At 39.2% G+C, this 25,241-nt stretch overlaps 1 long non-coding RNA gene across 1 annotated transcript in view; it reads left to right on the top strand.

Annotated features, from left to right (window-relative positions):
* The window catches only part of LOC137253680 (uncharacterized), a 46,691-nt gene extending 21,674 nt beyond the window's left edge, over positions 1-25,017 (top strand). The window contains exon 2 of the long non-coding RNA XR_010953862.1: positions 24,727-25,017. This is a non-coding gene — a long non-coding RNA (uncharacterized lncRNA). The remainder of the gene's footprint in view (positions 1-24,726) is intronic.
* The last annotated feature ends 224 nt before the right edge of the window (positions 25,018-25,241 follow it).

Raw genomic sequence — 25,241 nt, 5'->3', positions numbered from 1 at the left:
ATGAGCGCAGATTTGTCGTTGGCCTCGTTGCGTAGCGATACTAAAGCGGTAGCTAATATTACTGGTGTTGCTGACCTTTCAACGAGCACCTGATCAAATTGGGTCGAGTGTATGGCAACCTTGGAATGAGCATTCGTGACCACCTTGGGGTCAAAGTCATCTGCTGATGGAGACAGTGTGTTGGCCCTTGGATTGCTAATGAATGGTTTGATCTTAGTTGTTTTGGTGTGTGTGTGTTGAATGACTTTGCTGCTAACGGAAAATGTAGCAACGCATGATGCCGTTGGCCACATTGGAGGCAGTTTTTACTGCTTATACAACGTGAAAGTATGTGAGATGTACTTAAACAATTTAGACAAAGCTTGGCCTTATCGACTATGTCTTTTAGTTTGTAGCAATCCTTTGAAAGAAATGTGGGACAACGTCATAGAATTTGTACCTGACTACATGGGATACACGCCTGTTCTCTGATTAGGTTAACTTTAGTCGATGCATGTAAGCTTTTGACCCTTTGAGCCGGTATCGCAGACTTCGGGTAATGAGAACTGGAATTTGTTGAAATCTTGGCACCTCTAGCGATATTCCGAGAAGCTGTGTAGCACAACCCTTTCTCGGGGTTGCCAGCGTAATTTATAGATTCTCCAACCCAATTTTCAATCTCACCTACCTGTAGGGAATACTGTTTCTTTAATAGCCGAGGCTCTAGCGACCCCAAGTTCGTCATGGATATAGGGGGTGGGAGGGCGGCAAGGCCAAGAAGGTTTCATGTGGTCATACAAAATCATTCCCGAGATGGTTGGGCGAGTTCCTTAATGGTGCTTGTTACCAGAAGATACCGGATCAGCATTCGGCAAGGGACTATCATTATCGGTAACACTCCCCAAAACTTTCGTGGAGTGTCCTTATCGCCACAACAACAACAACAAAGCCTTTTTACAGCCGGCAAGGGCAATACTTGGCGATAAAACTTCTTCTCCACCACAAATCCAATATCTTAGCTCCGAACTGTGCATTTATTCATATGGGCACTATAAAGACGTCGTCGTGCTTTATCGGCCTTCTGCCTTACCTCTCCATGGTACTTCTTGTATGGTGGGGATGAAGGTCTCTGCCCCTACAAGGGCATCAACCAACAGAAAAAGTCGGGCAGCGGTATCTTCTCCTAAAAGATTGCGGTCATTCCATCTTCATACCCTACAACCTTGCTCTTTAAAACCTCAGTCAGTTACTTTTGCGGTAGTCATTATGAGAAAAAAGAATTCTAATCCGAGGCTTACTATTTTTGCGTTTCACTGGAAAGCGTTTTTACGAGACAGGTACCAAGCCTAGCGCACAACACAGGAACGGAGTTTGGATTTAGTTGCTTTTTACGACAGGCAAACTTACCGCGGGTATATTCTAACCCCACATGTTTCTTGTCGTCAAGAAATAATAAAAAACACAGTCGGTACTCTTAAATACTTCCAACAGCTGGCTGGCGCGGGGAAATTATTGCAATTGTCTAACAATGATAATTTTAATCTTTTTAAATACCTATAAAATAAAACGCAGTAGCATAAATGAAAAGTCAAGCTTTCTTATTCTGTTGAAAACATTTTGTTTCGAAGTAAAAAACTTCTACAGAGAATTCACGATTAAAGAAACGTGGAGGTTTAAAATTTAAACTCGCCAGTGCTAAATGTAAAGTTTAAACAAGGAGAAAGCACTTATTTTAAATGCAAACAAATTTAAATTAAGGCAAACCATTTCGAATGTTGAAATTACATAGAGCCTAATGAAATTAACATTAAAATATCAGCAAAAATGTGTAAGATCTCAGCTTTTAAGCAGCATCGCATTTACATAAGAAACATGAAGTTATGGGCACAGAAATAGCAACATTGGTGTCTAATATAGACCATAACAATATTTCTATCTATTTTTGTATACCACACGCCACTTTCGCTCCACATTCAACGCCATCAAGAGCGACAATAAATACGACAACCCGAATCAACAAAAGACGCAATGCATTAACAGAAGCTGTAAATACTTGAGGAGGTCGCTAACGAAATGGCGACAAATTGAAGGCAAAATGTATCCACAAGATATGCGTTGAGATCACCGATGCGCAGCCATTAAGTGTCAGCCTTGTCATAAATTCAAAAGCAATCATAACACAAATTATGAAGAATATTAACATAAAGGCCAAAAATCTGGAATGATAGTGTTACCAACTGTAAAATATTTGCCCTTTTTTAGGCACGTATTTTTCAACTTTTGTATGGTATTACCACCCTTTGAAAGTTAAACCTTGAAATGTTCTGCATACAAAATGCTCCGTCTTTCAGGCGGAGGTGACTACTATAAATGAGGCCGTTGATCACCTGAGAAATGCTGTTCACGGCTATAATCAAATTTGCTTTTACACTGACAGCCATGCTGCACTTAAAGCGCTTGGATCTGTGACATATAAGTCCAGGACATTAGTTAAGTGCCAAAAATCTCTTAACGAGATCGCTGAGCAAATTTCCGTCAGCTTGGTGTGGACACTCCGATATACCGGGCAATGAGATGGCTGAAGAACTTGCAAAAGGGGGCACATCCCTTCCGTTTTCGTCGACCTGGAAGGGATTGAGCATGTCGCTCGCTACCTGTAAGTTTACTTTGAAAGCGATTTTCCTTAGAGAAGCGGGTGTGAGATGGGACAATCTTGAATCCTGCTATCACATTAAGCTCATGTTGCCTGAATGGGGCGCGAGACGCACAAGAAGTATCCTTCTTCATGGAAGGGGGAACATATCTCTGGTGGTTGGACTTATAATCGGCCACATAGCAATCGGGAAGCATGCACAACGGCTGGATGCTCCCTATAATGATTACTGCAGGAGCTGCAAAGACGAATAGGAGATAGAAACAGTCAAGCATTTTCTGGGCAATTGTCTTTCACTTTGGCGCAAGAGGAAGAAATCTTTGGGATTTCCCTTCTTTGTCGATCTTTGTGATCCGGCTAAGTTGAAACCTAATAAATTCCTGAAATTTGCTGAATCGACCTGTTGGTTTGAGTAGGGGAGGGATCCACGTGGTATCACAATGGGACCCTTTTGGGCCTAAGTGCACTGGTGCTCGCAGCGGTGGTCACTCTATCCTAACCACCTAACAGTACTACACTGATAGTTGAACTACACAATGTATTCGTGTACTTCACTTTTAACGTGATAAATTCAAACAAATTGATTCCTTTGATTGAGCTGCTTTTCTACTCTCAATTGGTTCGCCATTTTTTCCCCCAATGGTCTAGACTTTTCGCAAACAGCCTTATCAAATAGCTGCTTATTTACTTCTTGTTTCTGACTATCATCATGTTTAAATGCAGTATATGTATATGCGCTCTTTATTGCTGTATATATGTGTGAGAATTGTCTGCACTCTTTTTGCTGTGCGGTGCGTGTCTAGCCTTGCACACACCGGCATGATTATATTTGTCCATACTGGCATATTGTGTGCTCTGGGACTTCTTTCCCCTATACTCGTCAATACATTTATGAGTATAAATATAAATTTAATTAAAACAAGTAAGGAAGGCTAAGTTCGGGTGTAACCGAACATAACATACTCAGTTGAGAGCTATGGAGACAAAATAAGGAAAATCAATCTGGGGTAACCCTGGAATGTGGTTGTATAACATGTGTATCAAATGAAAGGTATTAAAGAGTATTTTAAGAGAGAGTAGGCCATAGTTCTATGGATGAACGCCATTTAGGGATATCGCCATAAAGGTAGACCAGGGCTGACTCTAGAATTTGTTTGTACGATATGGGTATCAAATGAAAGGTGTTACTGAGCATTTTAAGAGGGAGTGGGCCTTAGGTCTATCGGTGGACGCCTTTTCAAGATGTCCCCATTAAGGTGGACCAGGGGTGATTCTATAATGTGTTTGTACGATATGGGTATCAAATGAAAGCTGTTAATGAGTATTTTGAAAAGGAGTGATCCTTAGTTCCATAGGTGGACGCCGTTTCGAGATATCGCCATAAAGGTGGACCAGGGGTGTCTCTAGAATGTGTTTGTACGATATGGGAATCAAATGAAAGGTGTTACTGAGCATTTTAAGAGGGAGTGGGCATTAGGTCTATAGGTGGACGCCTTTTCGAGATATCGCCACTAGGGTGGGTCAGGGGTGACTCTAGAATGTTTGTACGGTATGGGTATCAAACGAAAGGTGTTACTGAGCATTTTAAGAGGGAGTGGGCATGAGGTCTATAGGTGGACGCCTTTTCGAGATATCGTCATTAGGGTGGGCCAGGGGTGACTCTAGAATGTGTTTGTACGATATGTGCATCAAACGAAAGGTGTTACTGAGCATTTTAAGAGGGAGTGGGCATTAGGTCTATAGGTGGACGCCCTTTCGAGATATCGCCATTAGGGTGGGCCAGGGGTGACTCTAGAATGTTTGTACGATATGGGTATCAAACGAAAGGTGTTACTGAGCATTTTAAGAGGGAGTGGGCATTAGGTCTATAGGTGGACGCCTTTTCGAGATATCGCCATTAGGGTGGGCCAGGGTGACTCTAGAATGTGTTTGTACGATATGGGTATCAAATGAAAGGTGGTAATGAGTATTTTAAAAGGGAGTAATCCTTAGTTCTATAGGTGGACGCCTTTTCGAGATATCGCCATAAAGCTGGACCAAGGGTGACTCTAGAATGTTTGTACGGTATGGGTATCAAACGAAAGGTGTTACTGAGCATTTTAAGAGGGAGTGGGCATTAGGTCTATAGGTGGACGCCTTTTCGAGATATCGCCATTAGGGTGGGCCAGGGTGACTCTGGAATGTGTTTGTACGATATGGGTATCAAATGAAAGGTGGTAATGAGTATTTTAAAAGGGAGTAATCCTTAGTTCTATAGGTGGACGCCTTTTCGTGATATCGCCATTAGGGTGGGCCAGGTGTGACTCTAGAATGTTTGTACGATATGGGTATCAAACGAAAGGTGTTACTGAGCATTTTAAGAGGGAGTGGGCATTAGGTCTATAGGTGGACGCCTTTTCGAGATATCGCCATTAGGGTGGGACAGGGGTGACTCTAGAATGTTTGTACGATATGGGTATCAAACGAAAGGTGTTACTGAGCATTTTAAGAGGGAGTGGACATTAGGTCTATAGGTGGACGCCTTTTCGAGATATCGCCATTAGGGTGGGCCAGGGGTGACTCTAGAATGTTTGTACGATATGGGTATCAAACGAAAGGTGTTACTGAGCATTTTAAGAGGGAGTGGACATTAGGTCTATAGGTGGACGCCTTTTCGAGATATCGCCATTAGGGTGGGCCAGGGTGACTCTAGAATGTGTTTGTACGATATGGGTATCAAACGAAAGGTGGTAATGAGTATTTTAAAAGGGAGTAATCCTTAGTTCTATAGGTGGACGCCTTTTCGAAATATCGCCATTAGGGTGGGCCAGGTGTGACTCTAGAATGTTTGTACGATATGGGTATCAAACGAAAGCTGTTACTGAGCATTTTAAGAGGGAGTGGGCATTAGGTCTATAGGTGGTCGCCTTTTCGAGATATCGCCATTAGGGTGGGCCAGGGGTGACTCTAGAATGTTTGTACGATATGGGTATCAAACGAAAGGTGTTACTGAGCATTTTAAGAGGGAGTGGACACTAGGTCTATAGGTGGACGCCTTTTCGAGATATCGCCATTAGGGTGGGCCAGGGGTGACTCTAGAATGTTTGTACGATATGGGTATCAAACGAAAGGTGTTACTGAGCATTTTAAGAGTGAGGGGGCATTAGGTCTATAGGTGGACGCCTTTTCGAGATATCGCCATTAGGGTGGGACAGGGGTGACTCTGGTATGTTTTTGTACGATATGGATATTAAATTAAAGGTATTGATGAGGGTTTTAAAAGCGAGTGGCCCTTAGATGTATATGTGAAGGCGTTCTCGCGATATCGACCAAAATGTGGACCAGGTGATCCAGAAAATCATCTGTCGGGTACTGCTAATTTATTTATATATGCAATACCACTAACAGTATTCCTGCCAAGATTCCAAGGGCTGTTGATTTCGCCTTGTAGAACTTTTTTATTTTCTTCTACTTAATATGGTAGGTGTCACACCCATTTTACAAAGTTTTTTCCAAAGTTATATTTTGCGTCAATAAACCAATCCAGTTACCATGTTTCATCACTTTTTTCGTATTTGGTATAGAATTATGGCATTTTTTTCATTTTTCGTAATTTTCGATATCGATAAAGTGGGCGTGGTTATGGTCAGATTTCGCCCATTTTTTATACCAAGAAAAAGTGAGCCCAGGTAAGTACGTGGGCTAAGTTTAGTAAAGATATATCGGATTTTGCTCAAGTTATTGTGTTAATGGCCGAGCGGAAGGACAGACGGTGGACTGTGTATAAAAACTGGGCGTGGCTTCCACCGATTTCGCCGATTTTCACAGAGAACAGTTACCGTCATAGAATCTATGCTCCTACCAAATTTGAGAAGGATTGGTAAATTTTTGTTCGACTTATGGCAATAAAAGTATTCTAGACAAACTAAATGAAAATGGGCGGAGCCACGCCCATTTTGAAATTTTCTTTTATTTTTGTATTTTGTTGCATCATATCATTACTGGAGTTGAATTTTGACTTAATTTACTTATATACAGTAAAGATATTAAATTTTATGTTAAAATTTGAATTAAAAAAATTTTTTTTTTAAAAAGTGGGCGTGTTCTTCATCCAATTTTGCTAATTTTTATTTAGCACATATAGAGTAATAGTAGTAACGTTCCTGCCAAATTTCATCATGATATCTTCAACGGCTGCCAAATTACAGCTTGCAAAACTTTTAAATTACCTTCTTGTAAAAGTGGGCGGTGCCACGCCCATTGTCCAAAATCTTACTAATTTTCTATTCTGCGTCATAACGTCAACCCATCTACTAAGCTTCGTCGCTTTATCTGTCTTTTGTAATGAGTTATCGCACTTTTTCGGTTTTTCGAAATTTTCGATATCGAAAAGTGGGCGTGGTTATAGTCCGATATCGTTCATTTTAAATAGCGATCTGAGATGAGTGCTCAGAAACCTACATACCAAATTTCATCAAGATACCTCAAAATTTACTCAAGTTATCGTGTTAACGGACGGACGGACGGACGGACGGACGGACGGACGGACATGGCTCAATCAAATTTTTTTTCGATCCTGATTATTTTGATATATGGAAGTCTATATCTATCTCGATTCCTTTATATATGTACAACCAACCGTTATCCAATCAAACTTAATATACTCTGTGAGCTCTGCTCAACTGAGTATAAAAACTGAAGCTGAGCAGCTCTCAAAAGATATGTTCGATTTCGAGCTTTGGCGTAAGCTGAATTAGCTGTCGCCACTAGCATGACGAGGTCGAATAGTCCCCGTAAGATACTTCCGCTAATTTGTTGGTCTGCCTTGAACAAGGCGTAGGGTTATTACTGGTGGCTAGCTGCTTAAGCTCCTCGCTCTCACGCCTTTCAATCTCTGCTTTTATCTTCCTGTAAAGGCATGTCGCTGCCCTTTTCAACTCACTGATCAAGTCAGCTGTAGAGAGGTTAAAAAAAGCTTTTTCAAAAAAAAAAACACCTTAGTGTAAAGAGCTTAAATCAGAAAAGCCTGAGCGTCATTTTAGGTCATTAATAGCCGTATTTAAGCTTAAAATTTGTCAATCATTGGTAATACCAGCATCAGTAGTACTAACAACAAATGCACAACCGAAGAGTATGTGCATCGTCATCAACCTCATTTTTGTCATCTTCAGTGTCAGCGGTCTGGTATTGTGATGATGTGTGTAAGTAGTTAAATATCACATTCATCTGCTGCAGCTACAAAATATGGTGTTATCAAAATTAAATTCAATTTCCAATGGTAGTCCACCTATTGTGTAGCATCAGCTTGGGTTTGGCTTGAACTTGTTTCGCTTCGACTTATCCGTATTTACAAGTGTTGTCTTTGTGACATTTTTATGTGATGTCGCGACGAAATGCGAGCAACACCCTTGGGAAACTTTTCTTTGCATATTTTTGTATGTATGTATGACTGTTCAACAGAAATTATACGAATCTATCCCTGCCGAAAAATCAAAAGCTGGTCTTATATATTATTTCTAATTGCTGTTTTTATGTACAGGTTCCTTTTTCGCTCTTATTTGGAATCCAAATCTATAAATAAAGTTTTGGTTGTAAAGATGGAAATTCGTGCTATTAGCGAGCTTTGGGAATTATTGGTCGTAGTGCTTTTCTTCAGCTATATTTTATTAAAATAATTTGTTGAAAATAAACGATTATGAGCACACAAAGAAATATATTTGTACTATGGCACTATTGTGAATATTTAATCAGAACAACACTGCATTACCGGCAGTTGCTATTATTCGCAAGATGGCAGAGCAAGCACATGTAAGTTTTTATTGGTAGATGATTTTTCGATAGAACAGCTGATTTCTGTTGATATTTCATATGCAACTTTTGTATTTTGATGCGCAAAATGCGCACGTGTCCGGCTGATTTAAAATTTAAACCATATTTGGTTTGTTCATATCAGTAGTGCAACAAATTTTTAGAAATAGGCTCAAACTGTTTACCGTGGAGTGAATTTAATGGGACGTTGATGAGCAGGCCATAAAGAAAGTTTTCGCTGGACCTTTTTCAAATCAAGCAAGAGTAAGCTTGAAGGGAACTACTTAGATATAACTTCTAGAGTTTTCAACAAACTCGGAACTACATAATCAAGAGATATTGAAGCGGAAGTTAATTTCTATCTATAACACCGCAGTGTCAAATTTGACAATTGCTCGCTTTCAAAAAGAAATATGTGTTCTGTTTCAGAGCTAGAAATTTCCCTAGAGGGGTTATGGGAGATCGTGTACTCCTATGAGTATTGCGCGCATTTCAGTTTGGTTTTTGTTAATCGATTTCTTGTGCAGTCTGTCTCTGTGTCATGGCTTTTTATCATGAATTTTTAATAGATTTTTATGCTAATCTGCATTTATTGATAGTATTTTATTAGTTATTTTCTAGTCTTGTTTATCGTAAAGCGCAAATATACGATCAGAGCTAATCTTTAGCAATGTCGGCAATGTTTGCTGTGGTTATTTAAGTTAATAGAAAACTACTGACATAAGAAAATGTGTGAATCGATAAAAAAGGAGCCTATAAATAAGCTGATCTATGTGTGGTCTAGGCCGGTGTTAAAATTTTAACTTTTTAGCTAAATAGTATGCAAGAGAACGTTTACAAGCAAATTGATGAATATTTAACAGTTTAGCGTCCATCATCGCTACCACTCAATCCTAGATATTTCTTCACGTTGGTAGGCGCTCAGTTATCCCCATATGGTCGGTCCTAGATGGACGCAAGCTCTATACGACACAACGCGCATACATGAATGGCAGTCAAACCGAAATTGCCCTATATGAGCTCAAAAGGTACCATAGAGAGATCCCTTCATTGCAGAAGATACACTCTGGCTGCCTTTTAGGACATAGAGGGAGCATTTAACAATACAGAAATCAGCGGAGTTACCAACGTCTAGGACAGGGCTGGCATAGAAAGCTTTATCTGCGAATGGAATAAATCAAAGCCATAGAATTGATTAATACAAGCCAACATGGGTTCGGTTACAACTACCCGCCTTGTTAGTAGAAGGTAGTTCTCTCACGCCTTCAGGAAGGGCGTTTCAAAGGCTTTTTGGTAAGGTGGACAAAAGATGTCTTTACGTAAGCCCTTGTGTTCGGCCTGAGTGCGTCTGGAACCGGCAGTGGGTAGGCGCACACGGGTCGATCTCGGGTTGATAGTGCTCTCGAAAGAAAGTAAAAGAACAAAACGCAAAGAGGATTTCCTCGTTATAATAGTGTTTTAATTAGAGTGTAGGAAAATATATACAAGGATACAATATTACCTTTGAGTGTAAAACTGATGACGGTGATACTCGGCGATGTGTTCTGGTTGGCGGTCGATCGAAAAAAGGCCGGTTATCCCGTTGAGGACAACCGCTAAGCCGCGAAAAAGTCCTCTGGTATTAAGGAGGGGAAAAAAGCCACACACACAACAACCCCCACATATACGTGCATGGGTGCTGACAACCTGCACACACACGTGCATGTGTATGAAACGCATGCATGTGCATGCATGCACACAAATGCGGCGTTAGTGTGGGTGGCTGGAAATATTATTAAAACGATAGGGAGGGGCGCCGTCAATCAGGTAAAAGTTAGGCATTTGGCCTAAACATGCCGCCCCCCTTGCGGTACGCAACATCACAGTCCGCCAAGGATCACCGATCATGGAGAAGAGAAAAAAATAAAAACTTATAGCTAATTATATCTAACTTAACATAACGCCGGCCAGTCCGCCGGCTTGGCGACACGCAAGATGGTTTGCGCAGTGTGCGAGCTTGGTTGCTGATGCCTCGGTCATTCGGCACTTTCCCGTTCTGGTTCAAGGCCTGAGCCAGGTTTGCCTAGAGCTAGGGATTGCGAAAAGAAGTAAGAAGATACATGTGTTGATATTTCTTGCCGTTTATTACAAAGTAATTGGAAATGAATAAGCATAGAATTTTGTATGAAGAAAATTCAATAAAGATAACTCATTGTAATGATAAATGGTTGTAAACGCGCACCTCCATTGTGAATTCATACAAGTGGCGAATTTTTTATAAAACGTTCACAATAGTAAACAGATTCGATCACCTGTTCAATCGCTGTTCGATTACTTAAATCATTAGCTTAACAGTGGTTTTCAACCATCTTTGGAGACGACTGGTATATTGTTTCATTTACCTATTTCAAAAAATGCCGGTATGGCGGATTGCTCAAACTTAATCTATAAAGTTGATTTTTGGAATGAATATTAGTATGTAGTTTGATTTTCTGTATATACATTTAAAGGAAAAGCTGATTTGAAGCACAAAAGTGCAATTTGTGGCACTTCAATTTAATAACGGCTAGTGAAACAAAACCTTTCTTCCATTCTTTGGCCATTCACGACAACCGTTCTCCGTTTATTATTTGACAGGTAGGTATGGCAATGGAGGAAAAGAAAGGCGCAACTGATAATGTTTACTAACAAGAAGGAAATCGTCAGCAGAAACTTGGTCTACAACATAAACTGGTGAGTAACACTTGCTGAGTTTGATTGTTGGAACTCGAGGTGTTATGGCCATAGTAGTATCCTCAGAAGGCTTCCTGGTGTGGCAACGTGCCACCAGGTTAAGTTTCCATCAAGAAGAGACTAGAGTGGGCGTAGAGCTTTCAGTGTGGAAGCTGATGTCTTGTGTGAGAATATTAAGGTGTCGCTGCCAATCCGTCTTCCCAAATTTGTTAGTATCTTACAAGCGGGAGTATATTACGCTCCTGTCGGGGAGCTCGGAGAGTTTTGCGCGACGTGTGCCTTTACACAGACTACCAAAAAATTGTTATTAATCGGAAACCTGCAAGATTACCAAGCAAATCTGGCCAAATTGCGATAGTAGAACATAGTGCCAACTTAATAGATCAGGCAAAGAAATCTTTAGGATAACCACTAATCATAGAATACTGGCCGCTTGGACTGCATGCTGAAAAAATGGGAGGCCCTTTTAAAAGCATTTTTAGCAGCTGAGGCGAGGAGGACAACAAATAAAGATTCGCACACTACCTGTGTGAATGTCCAACACTAGCGAATACTACGTTTCTAACTATGGACGGTTATATACTGCTGGAATTTCAGAAATAGCTAAATGCTTTGTAAAGGATATCAGCTGTTGCATTGACTATACAAAATGGTTTGAACAGAGCACCGCATAGCCTTTACAAAACAGTAGCAATTGATTTCAGAAGAATGCATATTAAAATGGCGATCCCTGCGCTACCTGTGTTCGGGCCTTTGGTATCCGAGCAGCATAGCAATCAACCAATAAAGTTCCTCATCATACTTGTTCGACACCAATATTTCAATGTAAGGAAAAGTTAAGCCATCAACTGAGTTAAGAGAGACAGATGGTGGACTAGAACTTTATCGGTTCCCAATTGGCGCTAGGTATCGCGAGGTAAAGATTTCTGGCGTGACTTGTTACGCAAAGGCCATCAGCACCCGGGCGGTTGAGCGTCAATGATAATAAATGAATTTCTTTAAAGAAGTTAAGAAAAGTAGAAAAAAAAACTTTTGAGGCGCAAAGTTGCTTTGAACTATTCAAAACTTTGCTTGTGGTAGAAAGAATCTCATGGGGAATGGAAGTTTGAATCCAGGACTAAATGTAAGACTTTTCTTAAAGAAAGTTGCAGCTCAATACGTTCCGTAATGTCCTATTACCTATTACAAAATTTTAAGGCTTTGATTTATAATATTGTTACGAATTTACTTGCAAATCCTCTTATTTGCCACCCTCTGTTAAGTTCGAATCACTAAACTGTTGAATAAATAACTCCAATATTTAATAATGCAAAATGGCCTTTATTAAAGTACTTCACAATAACACTCAAACTTTGCAACTTAGCTTGCTTAATAACCAAACTGATTGATAGCTCAAATGAAACTCTACTACTGCCCGCCAAATTGCGTGCTTAATCAATATCTGCTTGATAGCTCAACTCAAACTGAATTCCAGCGCCTCTACATTTGCTGCCTTTTATACTCTCTGATTTCAACGTTGCATCTTCTAAGCGCTTCCATTTCCAGAATCTTCTAGTCCATCAGCTCTCAAACTTCTCAGTGTAACTACAGTTCCACGATTTTATAGCTTCCCATTGCATACTTTCGGGAGTATCTCAGATATATGCATGTGTTTGTGCATTGACTCTCCGCTGCTCGTATACGTACATGGTACATATGTGTAGAAGCAATGATTGTTTCGTTTATGTAGATACATAGTGATTGAATTATTGATGTGAATTCACGTCACTGCTTAACATCGGCTTAGAGATAGCAGCACCCCTTAGTTTTGCTAATATTCGTAACACTGCCCTCCACCTAAGTCTGATCGTCCCGATCAAACAAATCTCCCGATATAAACGCCGCTAGCATCTCCAAATGTACCACTCTTCTACTCCATGGTTTCCCAATGGTTTGTGTGCGGTAGATGGTATCACCGATCTTCTTCACAACCTTGTACGGGCTTTCCCAACTGCACCGAATCTTGGATGGAACACCTTTCCGCCGGTGAGGGTTGTATAACAGTACCAAATCTCCTTCCAAGAAACCTTCCGAATTTGTGTTCTCATTGTACCTGCGTTTCATCTTACTACTCATTATTTTTGATCGTTCCCTCGCACTCTGTTGTTTGGCCAATGAACTTCTTCGCAGAGCTTGCACTTGACGGATTGACTTTGCATCATCTTTATCGTCTGGACGTTTCACAACAATAGTGCGCGCTGGCTGGAAACCACCCTTGCATTTTTTCTGAAAAATTCTTTTAATCATTTTAGTGCATCCATTAGGGTTTGTCGATGCCGGTCTTTTTCTCGCAGGTACTTTTAATTTCGCTTTATTTGGCCCATTCGATCCATCAACCTTTTCTTTTGACTTTCGTGGCGTTTGTCGAGTCTTCTCCAATATTACTCGATTACTACTGAACCCTTTCTCCAACTTGAAGTTAAGTGGTATATCATGGTTCTCATACTCAAGTGGCCAAATGAAACCAGGCTAATCCTGTTCACGCGATCGATTTATATATATATATAATAACTTTTTTTTTTTTTTTATTTTGCCGAGTCTTTGATGGGCAGCGGTTTGTCAAGCGTCACGATCTGAGACTGCTCAGCTACAGAAGAAATTTCATCAGCCAAGCGTAATACTTAAAGAGAACAGAAGCAAACGTATTATACATTAATTTAGAGAGGTGAGAACAACCTTTTTTTATAGAAAAAAGGGAGTTCGAGCTATCAAATGTGTTTGAGTGAAAGTTATAATCTTGGCATAAACGCCGAAAAGGTTCTGTTTGTTCGAAATTCGTTCTACATTGTTTCAGCAGAAGAGGTTTGAAGTGTCTCGATGTCCGAGAGGGAACGCAAAAGTTCACTTCATTCAGAAGGAATGGGCTCGAAATTGATCCATTTAAAAGTTTTGTCATAAATATTACACCAAGCATTTCCCTTCGACTAGCAAGAGTTGGAAGATGGATAAGCTTTAATCGATTAGTATAAGGTGGAAGATTAGTTAAAGAGTCCCATTGGAAATTTCTTAAGGCAAATAGTAAAAATTGTTATTGTATCGATTCGAGACTGTCTGCATGGACTTGATAAGGCGGATTCCAAATTATCGAGCCGTATTCTAATATTGGCCTAACTAATGTTGTAAAAAGTGCTTTAGTTATGTAAGGGTCGTTAAATTCTTTTGACCACCGTTTCTTGATGTCATAGTCAACCAGGAAGTCCCAATATGACTTCTTCAACGATCTTCGCCACAACGAATTTGTGTAGAACCGTGACCTTTCCAATCAAGACTTCACATATCACTTCTCCCTGAACTTGGTTATACTCGCCAGTGACCGTACGCAACCTTGCTCCAGGTAACGATTTTATTCTCCTGTTGACCAAGTCAGATCGGATCAAGGAATAAGATGCGCCCGTATCTACAGTCAGTACACGTTCTTTACCATCCACATTCCCTCTGACGGTAAGACTGCTCAATTTTCTACCAATTTGCAACACAGATATCACAGGGCATTCAATAGCTGGATCTAGCTCTCGATCTCTACCTCTTACTCGCTCTTGCTCATCTCCTCCAGCTTTGCGTTTACGGCCACCAACATTGTTGGAACTATTAGGACCAAGATCGCAATGACGTGCAATGTGACCGGACTTCCCGCATTTGAAACATTTGATAACTTTTTCACTCCGCTTTTGCGATCCTTTCAGCGCCTCCAATATTGCGTCTACCCACTCTGGCCTTTCTACCTCCACACGGCGTGCTTTGAAAACTGGCTTACGCAGAAGCAATGCTGTTTCTTGAGTCAGTGCATGGGATACCGTTTCTGCGAATGTGGGTTTTGGGTTTGCATATGTCGCTCGCTTCGTTTCTACGTCCCGTATGCCATTTATAAAACTCTGGATTTTTACCCTCTCGGTGTACTCCACGGGTGCGTCCGCATTTGCCAAATGTGCCAACCTTTCAACATCCGAGGCAAACTCCTGCAAAGTCTCATTCGCTCTTTGGAGACGGTTTTGCAACTCAATTTGGAATATCTGTTTTCTATGCTCGCTTCCATAACGTCGTTCTACAGCAGCCATCAATGTGTCATAACTGTTCCGTTCGTTCTCTGGAATAGTCTGTAAGATTTCGGCAGCTGGTCCTTTCAATGCTACGAATAGTGCAGCAACTTTATCTTCCGCATTCTAGTTGTTCACTGCCGCGGTCTTTTCAAACTGTAGCTTAAAGACCTGGAAAGGAACAGAACCGTCAAAGGATGGTGTTTTTACCTCTGGATTACTCGCTGAAACAGCTGGGCGTTTTAATTGTAATTCCTGGATCCTATCTTTCAAAGCATTCATATCTGCCTCTATTTTATCCTGTCGACCCCTGAAGCCTTCATGAAACTGGGTTAGTCTTTCTTCCATATACGCGGACTTCCTGCTCTTCTAGTTGTGTGGAGATCTGAGATGATATCTGTGCTGAAATTTGTGCCGGCATTTCGGAAATACGCGTCTCCTGTGCTCCAATCTTAGATGTTATGTGTGTTTCTTGCGATTCCAGTTGAGATGACATTTGTGACGACATTTCTGAAATGCGTGCCTCCTGTGATTCCAGTTGGGATGCCATATATGTCTTCTGCACTTCCAGTTGGGATGCCATATATGTCTTCTGTTCTTCGAGCTGTGTTTCCATCTTGGATGTAATCTGTGTCGACATTTCTGACATTTGCGACGCCATTGATGTTACTGTCGATGTTTGTGCAAATATTGCAGCCAAAATCAGGTTCAATTCTGTGCTCATAACTGTCTGCGATGTTTCGTTTTTCTCTTCAATTTTTGTTGTTGTCTCGTCCCCATCAGGATAAAAGACAAACTCGTCCACATCAATTCCTTGGGACTCCATTACCTCTCGTAGCCGTGCTTGAAGTTCGATCTTATTGCCGGTTGTATTTAATCCACGGTTCTCCAACTCCTTTTTCAGTTGCTGGATCTTCAGTTCACTGAACTTTGCCATGTTCTTGTTGTCCTCTAGAATTTATTCAACAATTCCTCTTCTGACACCAATTGTTACGAATTTACTTGCAAATCCTCTTATTTGCAACCCTCTGCTAAGTGCGAATCACTAAATTGTTGAATAAATAACTCCAATATTAAATAATGCAAAATGGCCTTTATTAAAGTACTTCACAATAACACTCAAACTTTGCAACTTAGCTTGCTTAATAACCAAACTGATTTATAGCTCAAATGAAACTCTACTATTGCCAGCCAAATTGCGTGCTTAGTCAATAACTGCTTGATAGCTCAACTCAAACTGAATTCCAGCGCGTCTACATTTGCTGCCTTTTATACTCTCTGATTTCAACGTTGCATCTTCTAGGCGCTTCCATTTCCAGAATCTTCTAGTCCATCAGCTCTCAAACTTCTCAGTGTAACTACAGTTCCACGATTTTATAGCTTCCCATTGCATACTTTCAGGAGTATCTCAGATATATGCATGTGTTTGTGCATTGACTCTCCGCTGCTCGTATACGTACATGGTACATATATGTAGACGCAATTATTGTTTCGTTTATGTAGATACATAATGATTGAATTATTGATGTGAATTCACGTCACTGCTTAGCATCGGCTTAGTTTTGCTAATATTCGTAACAATATATATAAATTATTTTTGACACAGTTACACAATTTTTTTCAGTTTTCGCTGCCGCAGTTTTTATATTCTAAAGTCCGCTTGCCCCCTTAATTTTGGCTCTAGCTACGCTTATGTACATAGGTACGTATCATAAATTTTGAACTAAAATCTCATGCTTTCAAAGAAGCTTATTATGAGTCACTTTACAGTGAAAATTGTGCAAATGATCCACATATGTACGCCAAAATGATGTGGGCTTATAAATTTATGGCGTCTATGTTAAATGCATCATATATGTTGCTCATAAAAATATCAGACGCAGCGGTGGTCCATTGACCGCCAACAGCGTTGCACTATTTCGATTGGCTGATACGCTCACTTTGTTAGAAAATTTTTTTTTTGTGCCTAATTTTTTCACGTTAGTATTTATGAGTTGACAAAGCTTATACGCTGTTTTTTCCCTTAGTTTTTCAATTGGTTCGCTGAATCTATGAAAATTGCTTTTTCAATTAACATTTTTTATATGGAATTATTTTTACAGCTCATCAGGCAGCGCACAGCGCGATAGTCAATTTTAACCGCAAGCGTACCGATACTAAGGTACTTTTAAGCGGTTCACAAAGCGTTTGTGTGTGTGTTTAAGAAAGTCGCATTGACTTTCATTTGTAGTAAATTTGGAAGATTATGCAGCCGCCTGTAGTCAGCATTTAGTTCAGTGGTGCACAACGACAGCAGAGATCCCAATACAATCGAACTCACGCGTGTGTTTGCTGCTTGAAGTATAAGCTGAAACTGATCACGGTTGTCACACCATGTTTTCATTTGGGATCAAAATTCATCGAAAAAAATGAAACAAATCTCCAAGAAATTGACCAAATTTTTGTAGTTTTAACTGGCTTCCAAACAATTCTGCAATTCACAAATGTGTTCAATTCGTTGTAAAATCTTTAATTTCAGGTTGTGGTAAAGTACAAAATCACACACACTTTCATTTTAACAAAAAGCCTTTTACAGAAAATTTGTTTTAACGAAAAACTTAGAGGAAACCCCGTTCCCCAAGCCAAACTAGTTCTATTTTATTTACATAAAAATCTTATTTTTAAACTAAATTTCTCCAGAGCTCGGTTGTCTCAATTCTATTAAAAAATCAGTATAAAACTTAAAAAAAATTGTTTCCAATACTTAGCTCCATTTTTTATTTTTTTATACACAGCTGTACTTGTACACAGGGTATTATAATTTTGATTGGAAAACGGTTGGTTGTACAGGTATAAAGGAATCGAGATAGATATAGACTTCCATATATCAAAATCATCAGTATCGAAAAAAAATTTGACTGAACCATGTCCGTCCGTCTGTCTGCCCGCGAACAGGACAACTTGAGTAAATATTGAGATATCTTCACCAAATTTGGGACACAAGCTTATCTGGACCTAGAATATATTGATATTGAAAATGACCGAAATCAGATGATAATCACGCCCACTTTTTATATATATAACATTTTGGAGAACACAAAAAACATGATTATTAAGTAAATAATACACCTAGAATGATGAAATTTGACGCGTGGGCCAAGCATAGCCTTAACACATAATTGCATACAAAGTATGCAATGTGTAAAAGATTAGAATATGCAAAAAAGAAGGCAATTGGGAAAAAATTCACAACAGGCATGACGTAGCTGAATGCGTTTATAACCATTTCAACTATCGTAGGAGTGCGAGTTCGACTCCCACTCCCGGGAGAAAAGGTTTTGAAGAGATTTACAAGGTATAATCGAAACAGCTGTCGCCTTGTCCGTCCTGATGTCACGTTGTTTAAATTTTTCCCAAATTATTAAATAAATTATAAAATTAAAAAATTGCTTCAAATAGATGTTTTCATACATTTAAAAAAGCAATATGGGCAATCCCCGATTATTAAAATCATATATTGAGAACCTTGACAAAAATTTGGAAATTTTTTTTTTTAAGTGGCACCGCCCACTTGAGATAAAATCAATTTTACAAATATTATTAACCATAAATCATAAATCGTTAAACCTATCGTAACAAAATTCGGCAAAGAGGTTGCCTTTACTATAAGGAATGCTTTGAAGAAAAATTAACGAAATCGGTAGTAATTGCTGTTTCTGGGGTTCTGCTCGCCAAAGCGAATAATTTGGCACAGGGCTTTTATATGAGCTCTACTTTGAGCATTTGTAAAGTTATCGCTTTCAAAAAATGTTTATGCTTTGCTTCCAATAAAAATATTCCTTGGGTTAAGATACTTAGTATTCTAAATTATGTACACTGCCATTTTTATACTCAGCTGAGCAGTGCTCACAGAGTATATTAATTTTGTTCGCATAACGGCAATCCGTAAGGGCCTAAACTAATCGAAATAGATATAGACTTCTATATATCAAACTGATCTGAGCGAAAAAAGAAATTAATTTAGCCATGCCCGTCCGTCTGTTCGTTTGCCCGTTAACACGATAACTTGAGTCAATTTTGAGGTATCTTGATGAAATTTGGTACGTAGATTCCTGAGCACTCATCTCAGATCGCTATTTAAAACGAAAAAAATTGGACTACAACCACGCCCACATTTCCGATATCGAAAATTTCGAAAAACCGAAAAAGTGCTATAAATCATTACCAAAGACGGCTAAAGCGATGAAACTTGGTTGGTCCGTTCACTTATGGCGCAAAATAGAAAACTAGTAAAATTTTGGATAATGGGCGTGGCACCGCTCACTTTTAAAAGAAGGTAATTTAAAAGTTTTGCAAGCTGTAATTTGGCAGTCGTTGAAGATATCATGATAAATTTGCCAGGAACGTTACTCCTATTACTATATGTATGCTAAATAAAAATTATCAAAATCGGATGACGATCACGCCCACAAACATTTGAATATCTTTACAGTATATAAGTAAAAATATGTCAACATTCAACCCCAGTAATGATATGGTTCAACAAAGTACAAAAATAAAGAAAATTTTACAAGGGGCGTGGCTCCGCCCTTTTTCATTTAATTTGTCTAGAATATTTTTAATGACATAAGTCGAACAATAATTTACCAATCCTTGTGAAATTTGGTAAGGGCATATATTCTATGACGATAAAGGGTTCTGTGAAATTGGGCGAAATTGGTTTGAAGCCAAGCCCAATTTTTATACACAGTCGACCGTCTGTCCTTCCACTCGGCCGTTAACACGATAATTTGAGCAAAAATCGATATATCTTTACTAAACTTAGTTCACGTACTTATCTGAACTCACTTTATCTTGGAGTAAAAAATTGCCGAAATCTGACTATGACCACGCCCACTTTTTCGATATCGAAAATTACGAAAAATGAAAAAAATGCCATAATTCTATACCAAACATAGAAAAAGGGATGAAAAATGGTAATTGGATTAATAAGGGGTTAAAACTACATAGTTGCATAGTTGCATAAATAATAAGAATGCATAGTTACATACATATATGCTATAATAATATGAAGAGGCAATAAAATGCGTTAAGCTTGCGGACGATACTTTCAAATGTGTGTATGCATTTTTTTTTAATTGAACGTTTTACTTGTTGAGTTGAGTGTAACTACTGCATCAATGCTATTTATAAATCGAGCATAAAATTAAATTAATGCTAATTATAATGCCTTAATAAGGTTCGAGATCTTAATATTTAACTGCATTTATGGTGCAACAACACGACATATTCAAATAAGTAACTTCCTAAACTTATAAATAAGTGACAGCGAATACATATTGTCACGGATATTAGCATCACTAAGCTATACCATCACTAAGGCCATGCTAAGCGATATTTACGTCAATAATCAAATCATGTATACACATATATAAGGCAGCCGAGAGATGTCACACACAGATGCATTTACTTATACGCCTATGAGCGCGCGAGAGACTGTAAACTACAAACATTCACATCAATAATTCAATCTTTATGTATCTACATAAACGAATAAATAATTGCGTCTACACATATGTACCATCTACGAATACGAGCAGCGGAGAGTCAATGCACAAACACATGCATATATCTGAGAAGTTTGAGAGCAACTGGACTAGTAGATTCTGGAAGCGCCTAAAAGATGTATAAAATTATGCAATTTTAGTTATAGCTGAGAAGTTTGAGAGCTCATGGACAATGCTAGTAGATTCTAGAAAAATGCGAACGAGGAAACCAAAGAGTATAAAAGGCGACAGATGTAGAGGCGCTCTAATTCAGTTTGAGTTGAGCTATCAATCAGTTTGATTAAGCACGTGATCTGGCGGCCAATAGTAGGGTTTCATTTGAGTTATCAATCAGTTTGGTTATTAAGCCATTTTTCCATTATTCAATATTGGAGTTATTTATTCAAAAGTTTAGTGATTCGAACTTAGCAGAGGATTGCAAATAAGAGGATTTGCAGCAAATTCGTTACAATTGGTGTCAGAAGATTAATTGTTGAATAAATTCTAGAGGACAACAAGGACATGGCAAAGTTAAGTGAATTGAAGATCCCGCAACTGAAGAAGGAGTTGGAGAACCGTGGATTGAATACAGCCGGCATAAAACTCGAACTTCAGGCACGACTGCGAGAGGCAATGGAATTAGAAGGAATTGACGTGGAAGAGTATGTCTTTCATCTTGATGGCGATGAGACAACAAAATTGGAGGAGAAAAATGAAACACCGCAAACAATGGCGAACACAGACTTGAACAAGATATTGGCTGCAATATCGGCACAAATGTCGGAAATGTCATCACAAATATCCACCAACATGTCATCTCAACTGGAATCGCAAAAGACAGATATAACATCTAAGATGGAAACACAACTAGAAGAACAGAAAACGTATATGTTATCACAGATGGCATCCCAAGAGACACCAATAACATCGAAGATTGAAGCACAAGAAACGCGTATGTCAGAAATGTCGACATAGATTACATCGAAGATGGAAGCACAAGAGGCACGGATATCCGAAATGTCGGCTCAAATTTCAGCACAGATATCATCGCAGATCTCTGCTTAACTGGAAGAGCAAGAAGGACGTATTTCCTCGAAGTTGGAGGCGCAAGATCCAAAATTTTACAGTTTGAAGAAAAAATCGAGGCCGAGGTGGATGCCTTGAGAGGACATATCGAGCAGTTGCAACTAAATCGCCCAGCAGTTTCAACTAGTAATCCAAAGGTAAAAACACCATCCTTTGACGGTTCTGTTCCTTTCCAGGTCTTTAAGCTACAGTTTGAGAAGACCGCAGCAGTGAACCAATGGAATGCTGAAGATAAAGTTGCAGCTCTGTTCGTGGCACTGAAGGGGCCTGCCGCGGAAATCTTACAGACCATCCCAGAGTACGAGTGGAACCACTATGAAACATTGATGAGCGCTTTAGAGAGATGGTACGGAAGCGAGCATAGGAAACATATATTCCAAATTGAGTTGCAAAACCGCTACCAAAAATCAAATGAGACATTGCAGGAATTTGCTTCAGATATTGAAAGATTGGCTCATCTTGCAAATGCGGACGCACCCGTGGAATACACTGAAAGGGTAAAAATCCAGAGCTTCATAAATGGCATACGAGATGTGGAAACGAATATGCGAATCCAAAACTAACGTTTGCTGAAACGGTATCGCATGCACTGACTCAGGAAAAGGCCTCACTTTTGACTAAGCCAGCGTACAAAGCTCATCGAATGGAAGTGGAAAAGCCAGACTGGGTAGACGCAATTTTGGAAGCATTGAAGGGTACGCAGCAGAAGAATAATGATGCAGTCAAATGCTTTAAGTGTGGAAAGCCATGGCATATTGCGCGTTATTGCAACACCAACCCTAACAGTTCCAACAATGTGGGTGGTCGTAAACGCAGAGCAGAAGGAGATGAGCAAATCTCCAAGACAAATCAATCGTTAAACTAAAGGGAGTCAGCAGCAAGGGGCGACAGCTGACTTCCTCAATTGAATGCCCCATAATCTCTATCTCACAAATTGGAAGAAGGTCGAGCAATCTTACTGTCGGGGGACATGTGGATGGAAAGGAACGTTTACTGACTGTAGATACGGCTGCATCTCATTCCATCATTCGAGCGGATTTAGTCAACAAGAAGATAAGACCATTACATGGAGCAATATTGCGTATAGCCGCTGGAGAAGACACCCAGGTAATTGGAGAAGTATAATGTGAAGTAGCAATTGGGAACGTCACGGTACTACACAATTTTATAGTGGCAGGTATTGTTGATGAAATCATAATTGGAGTGGACTTCTTAATCAACCAAGGCATCAAAATCGATATGCAAAGCAAAACGATGCGATATAAGAACATGGATGTGCCACTTAATTTCGGCTACGAGAGAGGCTACAGCAGTAAGCGAGTGCTGGTGGAAGAGAGTCAGCAAATACCACCAAAATCAGAAGCAGTCATCTGGGCAAATGTTGATGGAGATTGTGGGACAAACAAATTGTGGGTTGTCGAAGCAGCAAATAAATCAGTACTGAACATACTTGTAGGAAAAACCCTGGCTATGACAAAACAAGATGGACGTATTCCGGTAAGAGTACTCAATGAGTTCAAGTCACCATTCAATTTGACCAAAGGAGCTATTTTGGGAAGATGCCAAGAGGCCGAAGTAGTTATTAACTGTGAACAGCTCCAGGAACACGTTTCATCTGGAAATACGGATCTTTCAAATGATATCACGGCATGGACGCATGGGCTAGAGGAAGCCTATCAGAGTAAGGCAAAACAACTGCTCATAAAATACGCGAACATATTTGACCAGGATGGTTCCAAACCAGGCCGCACCAATGTTGTGAAACATCAAATTGACACTGGAGATGCGAGGCCGATCCGTCAAGCTCCACGTAGTGTTCCACTGGCGAAGCGGGAAGTTGTGAGTCAAACCATACAAGAAATGAGTGACAGCGGCGTCATTGAACCATCAGCTAGTCCATGGAGCTCACCGGTAGTACTTGTAAAGAAGAAGGATGGAAAAATGAGGTTTTGCGTGGACTACCGGAAGCTGAATGACGTTACGAAAAAGGATAGCTACCCGTTGCCAAGGATTGACGACACTCTGGACTCGCTATCTGGTACGAAATGGTTTTCCACACTGGACTTGAAAAGCGGCTACTGGCAAGTTGAGGTGAAGGAGGAAGATAAAGAGAAAACAGCCTTCAGTGTCGGTGATGGTCTTTGGCAATTTACAGTGATGCCTTTTGGACTTTGTAATGCACCAGCTACTTTTGAGAGACTCATGGACCATGTACTGAAAGGACTACATTAGAAAACATGCTTGGTGTACCTGGACGACATCATCGTATTGGGCAAGAGTTTTGATGAACATCTTAAGAACTTGGAGGAAACCAAAGGGTATAAAAGGCAACAGATGTAGAGGCGCTGCAATTCAGTTTGAGTTGAGCTATCAATCAGTTATCGATTAAGCACGCGATCTGGCGGCCACTAGTAGAGTTACATTTGAGTTATCAATCAGTATGGTTATTAAGCCAGCGAGTAGCAAAGTATAAGTGTTATTGTGAAGTACTTTAATAAAGGCCATTTTTCCATTATTCAATATTGGAGTTATTTATTCAACAGTTTAGTGATTCGAACTTAGAAGAGGATTGCAAATAAGAGGATTTGCAGCAAATTCGATGCAATATGTACGCATATATAAATACTACACATAATTTTTTTCATAAATCTTAGCATAACTAAATTTATTAGAATTACTTTTAAAAAGTTATATTAGCAGCGTGAATCAATTTATATTCAATCATTGACTTAAGCGAATATTATCTTAATTTGAAAATGAAATATATTTTCTAATTAACGTAAAGTTAAATATAGAATATTTTAAGAAAAAATATTGAAATTAATAAATCTCAAATATTTGAAGCTTGAGTCAGAAATAATAAAAATATTACATTTAAAACTAACTATTAACTATTCTCTTTTTTTTACAGATACCGCACAGCTGTGGAACGAGGTAGCAAAAAAATATTACAACGGCTTTGGAATGAATAAGATTTGCTCAACTGTCAACATCAATTTTGACAATTACACATCAGCGGTTAAGAAGCAAAGAAAAACGCGACATCAAGAGCAAGCGAAAAAGCGTGAAAGGTATGGCTGGCATTTGTGCTTCTTTGCTTTGGGTGTGCGTCACATACCACGCGCCATTGGCAAATGTATGGCGAATATTGACAGAGAACCCAGCAATTGCCACCAAGAAATGCTAAACATAAAAAATAAAACAGAGCATAAAAAACTAAAATGATTAAAACTTAAATAAAAAAACATTTAAAAATAAAAAAAAGAATAGAACAAAACAAAATAAAATATAATGGAATAAAATAAAATAAAATGAAATAAAGTTAAATAACATAAAACTAAAAATATTAAACATAATAAAATGAAATAAAATAAAATAAAATAAAATAAAATAAAATAAAATAAAACAAAATAAAACCAATTTAAA

This window comes from Eurosta solidaginis, chromosome 5 (assembly GCF_040869045.1).
Source record: "Eurosta solidaginis isolate ZX-2024a chromosome 5, ASM4086904v1, whole genome shotgun sequence".
NCBI lineage: Eukaryota > Metazoa > Arthropoda > Insecta > Diptera > Tephritidae > Eurosta > Eurosta solidaginis.
The sequence above is the reverse complement of the archived record's forward strand: the minus strand, read 5'-3'. Positions and strand labels throughout refer to the sequence as shown.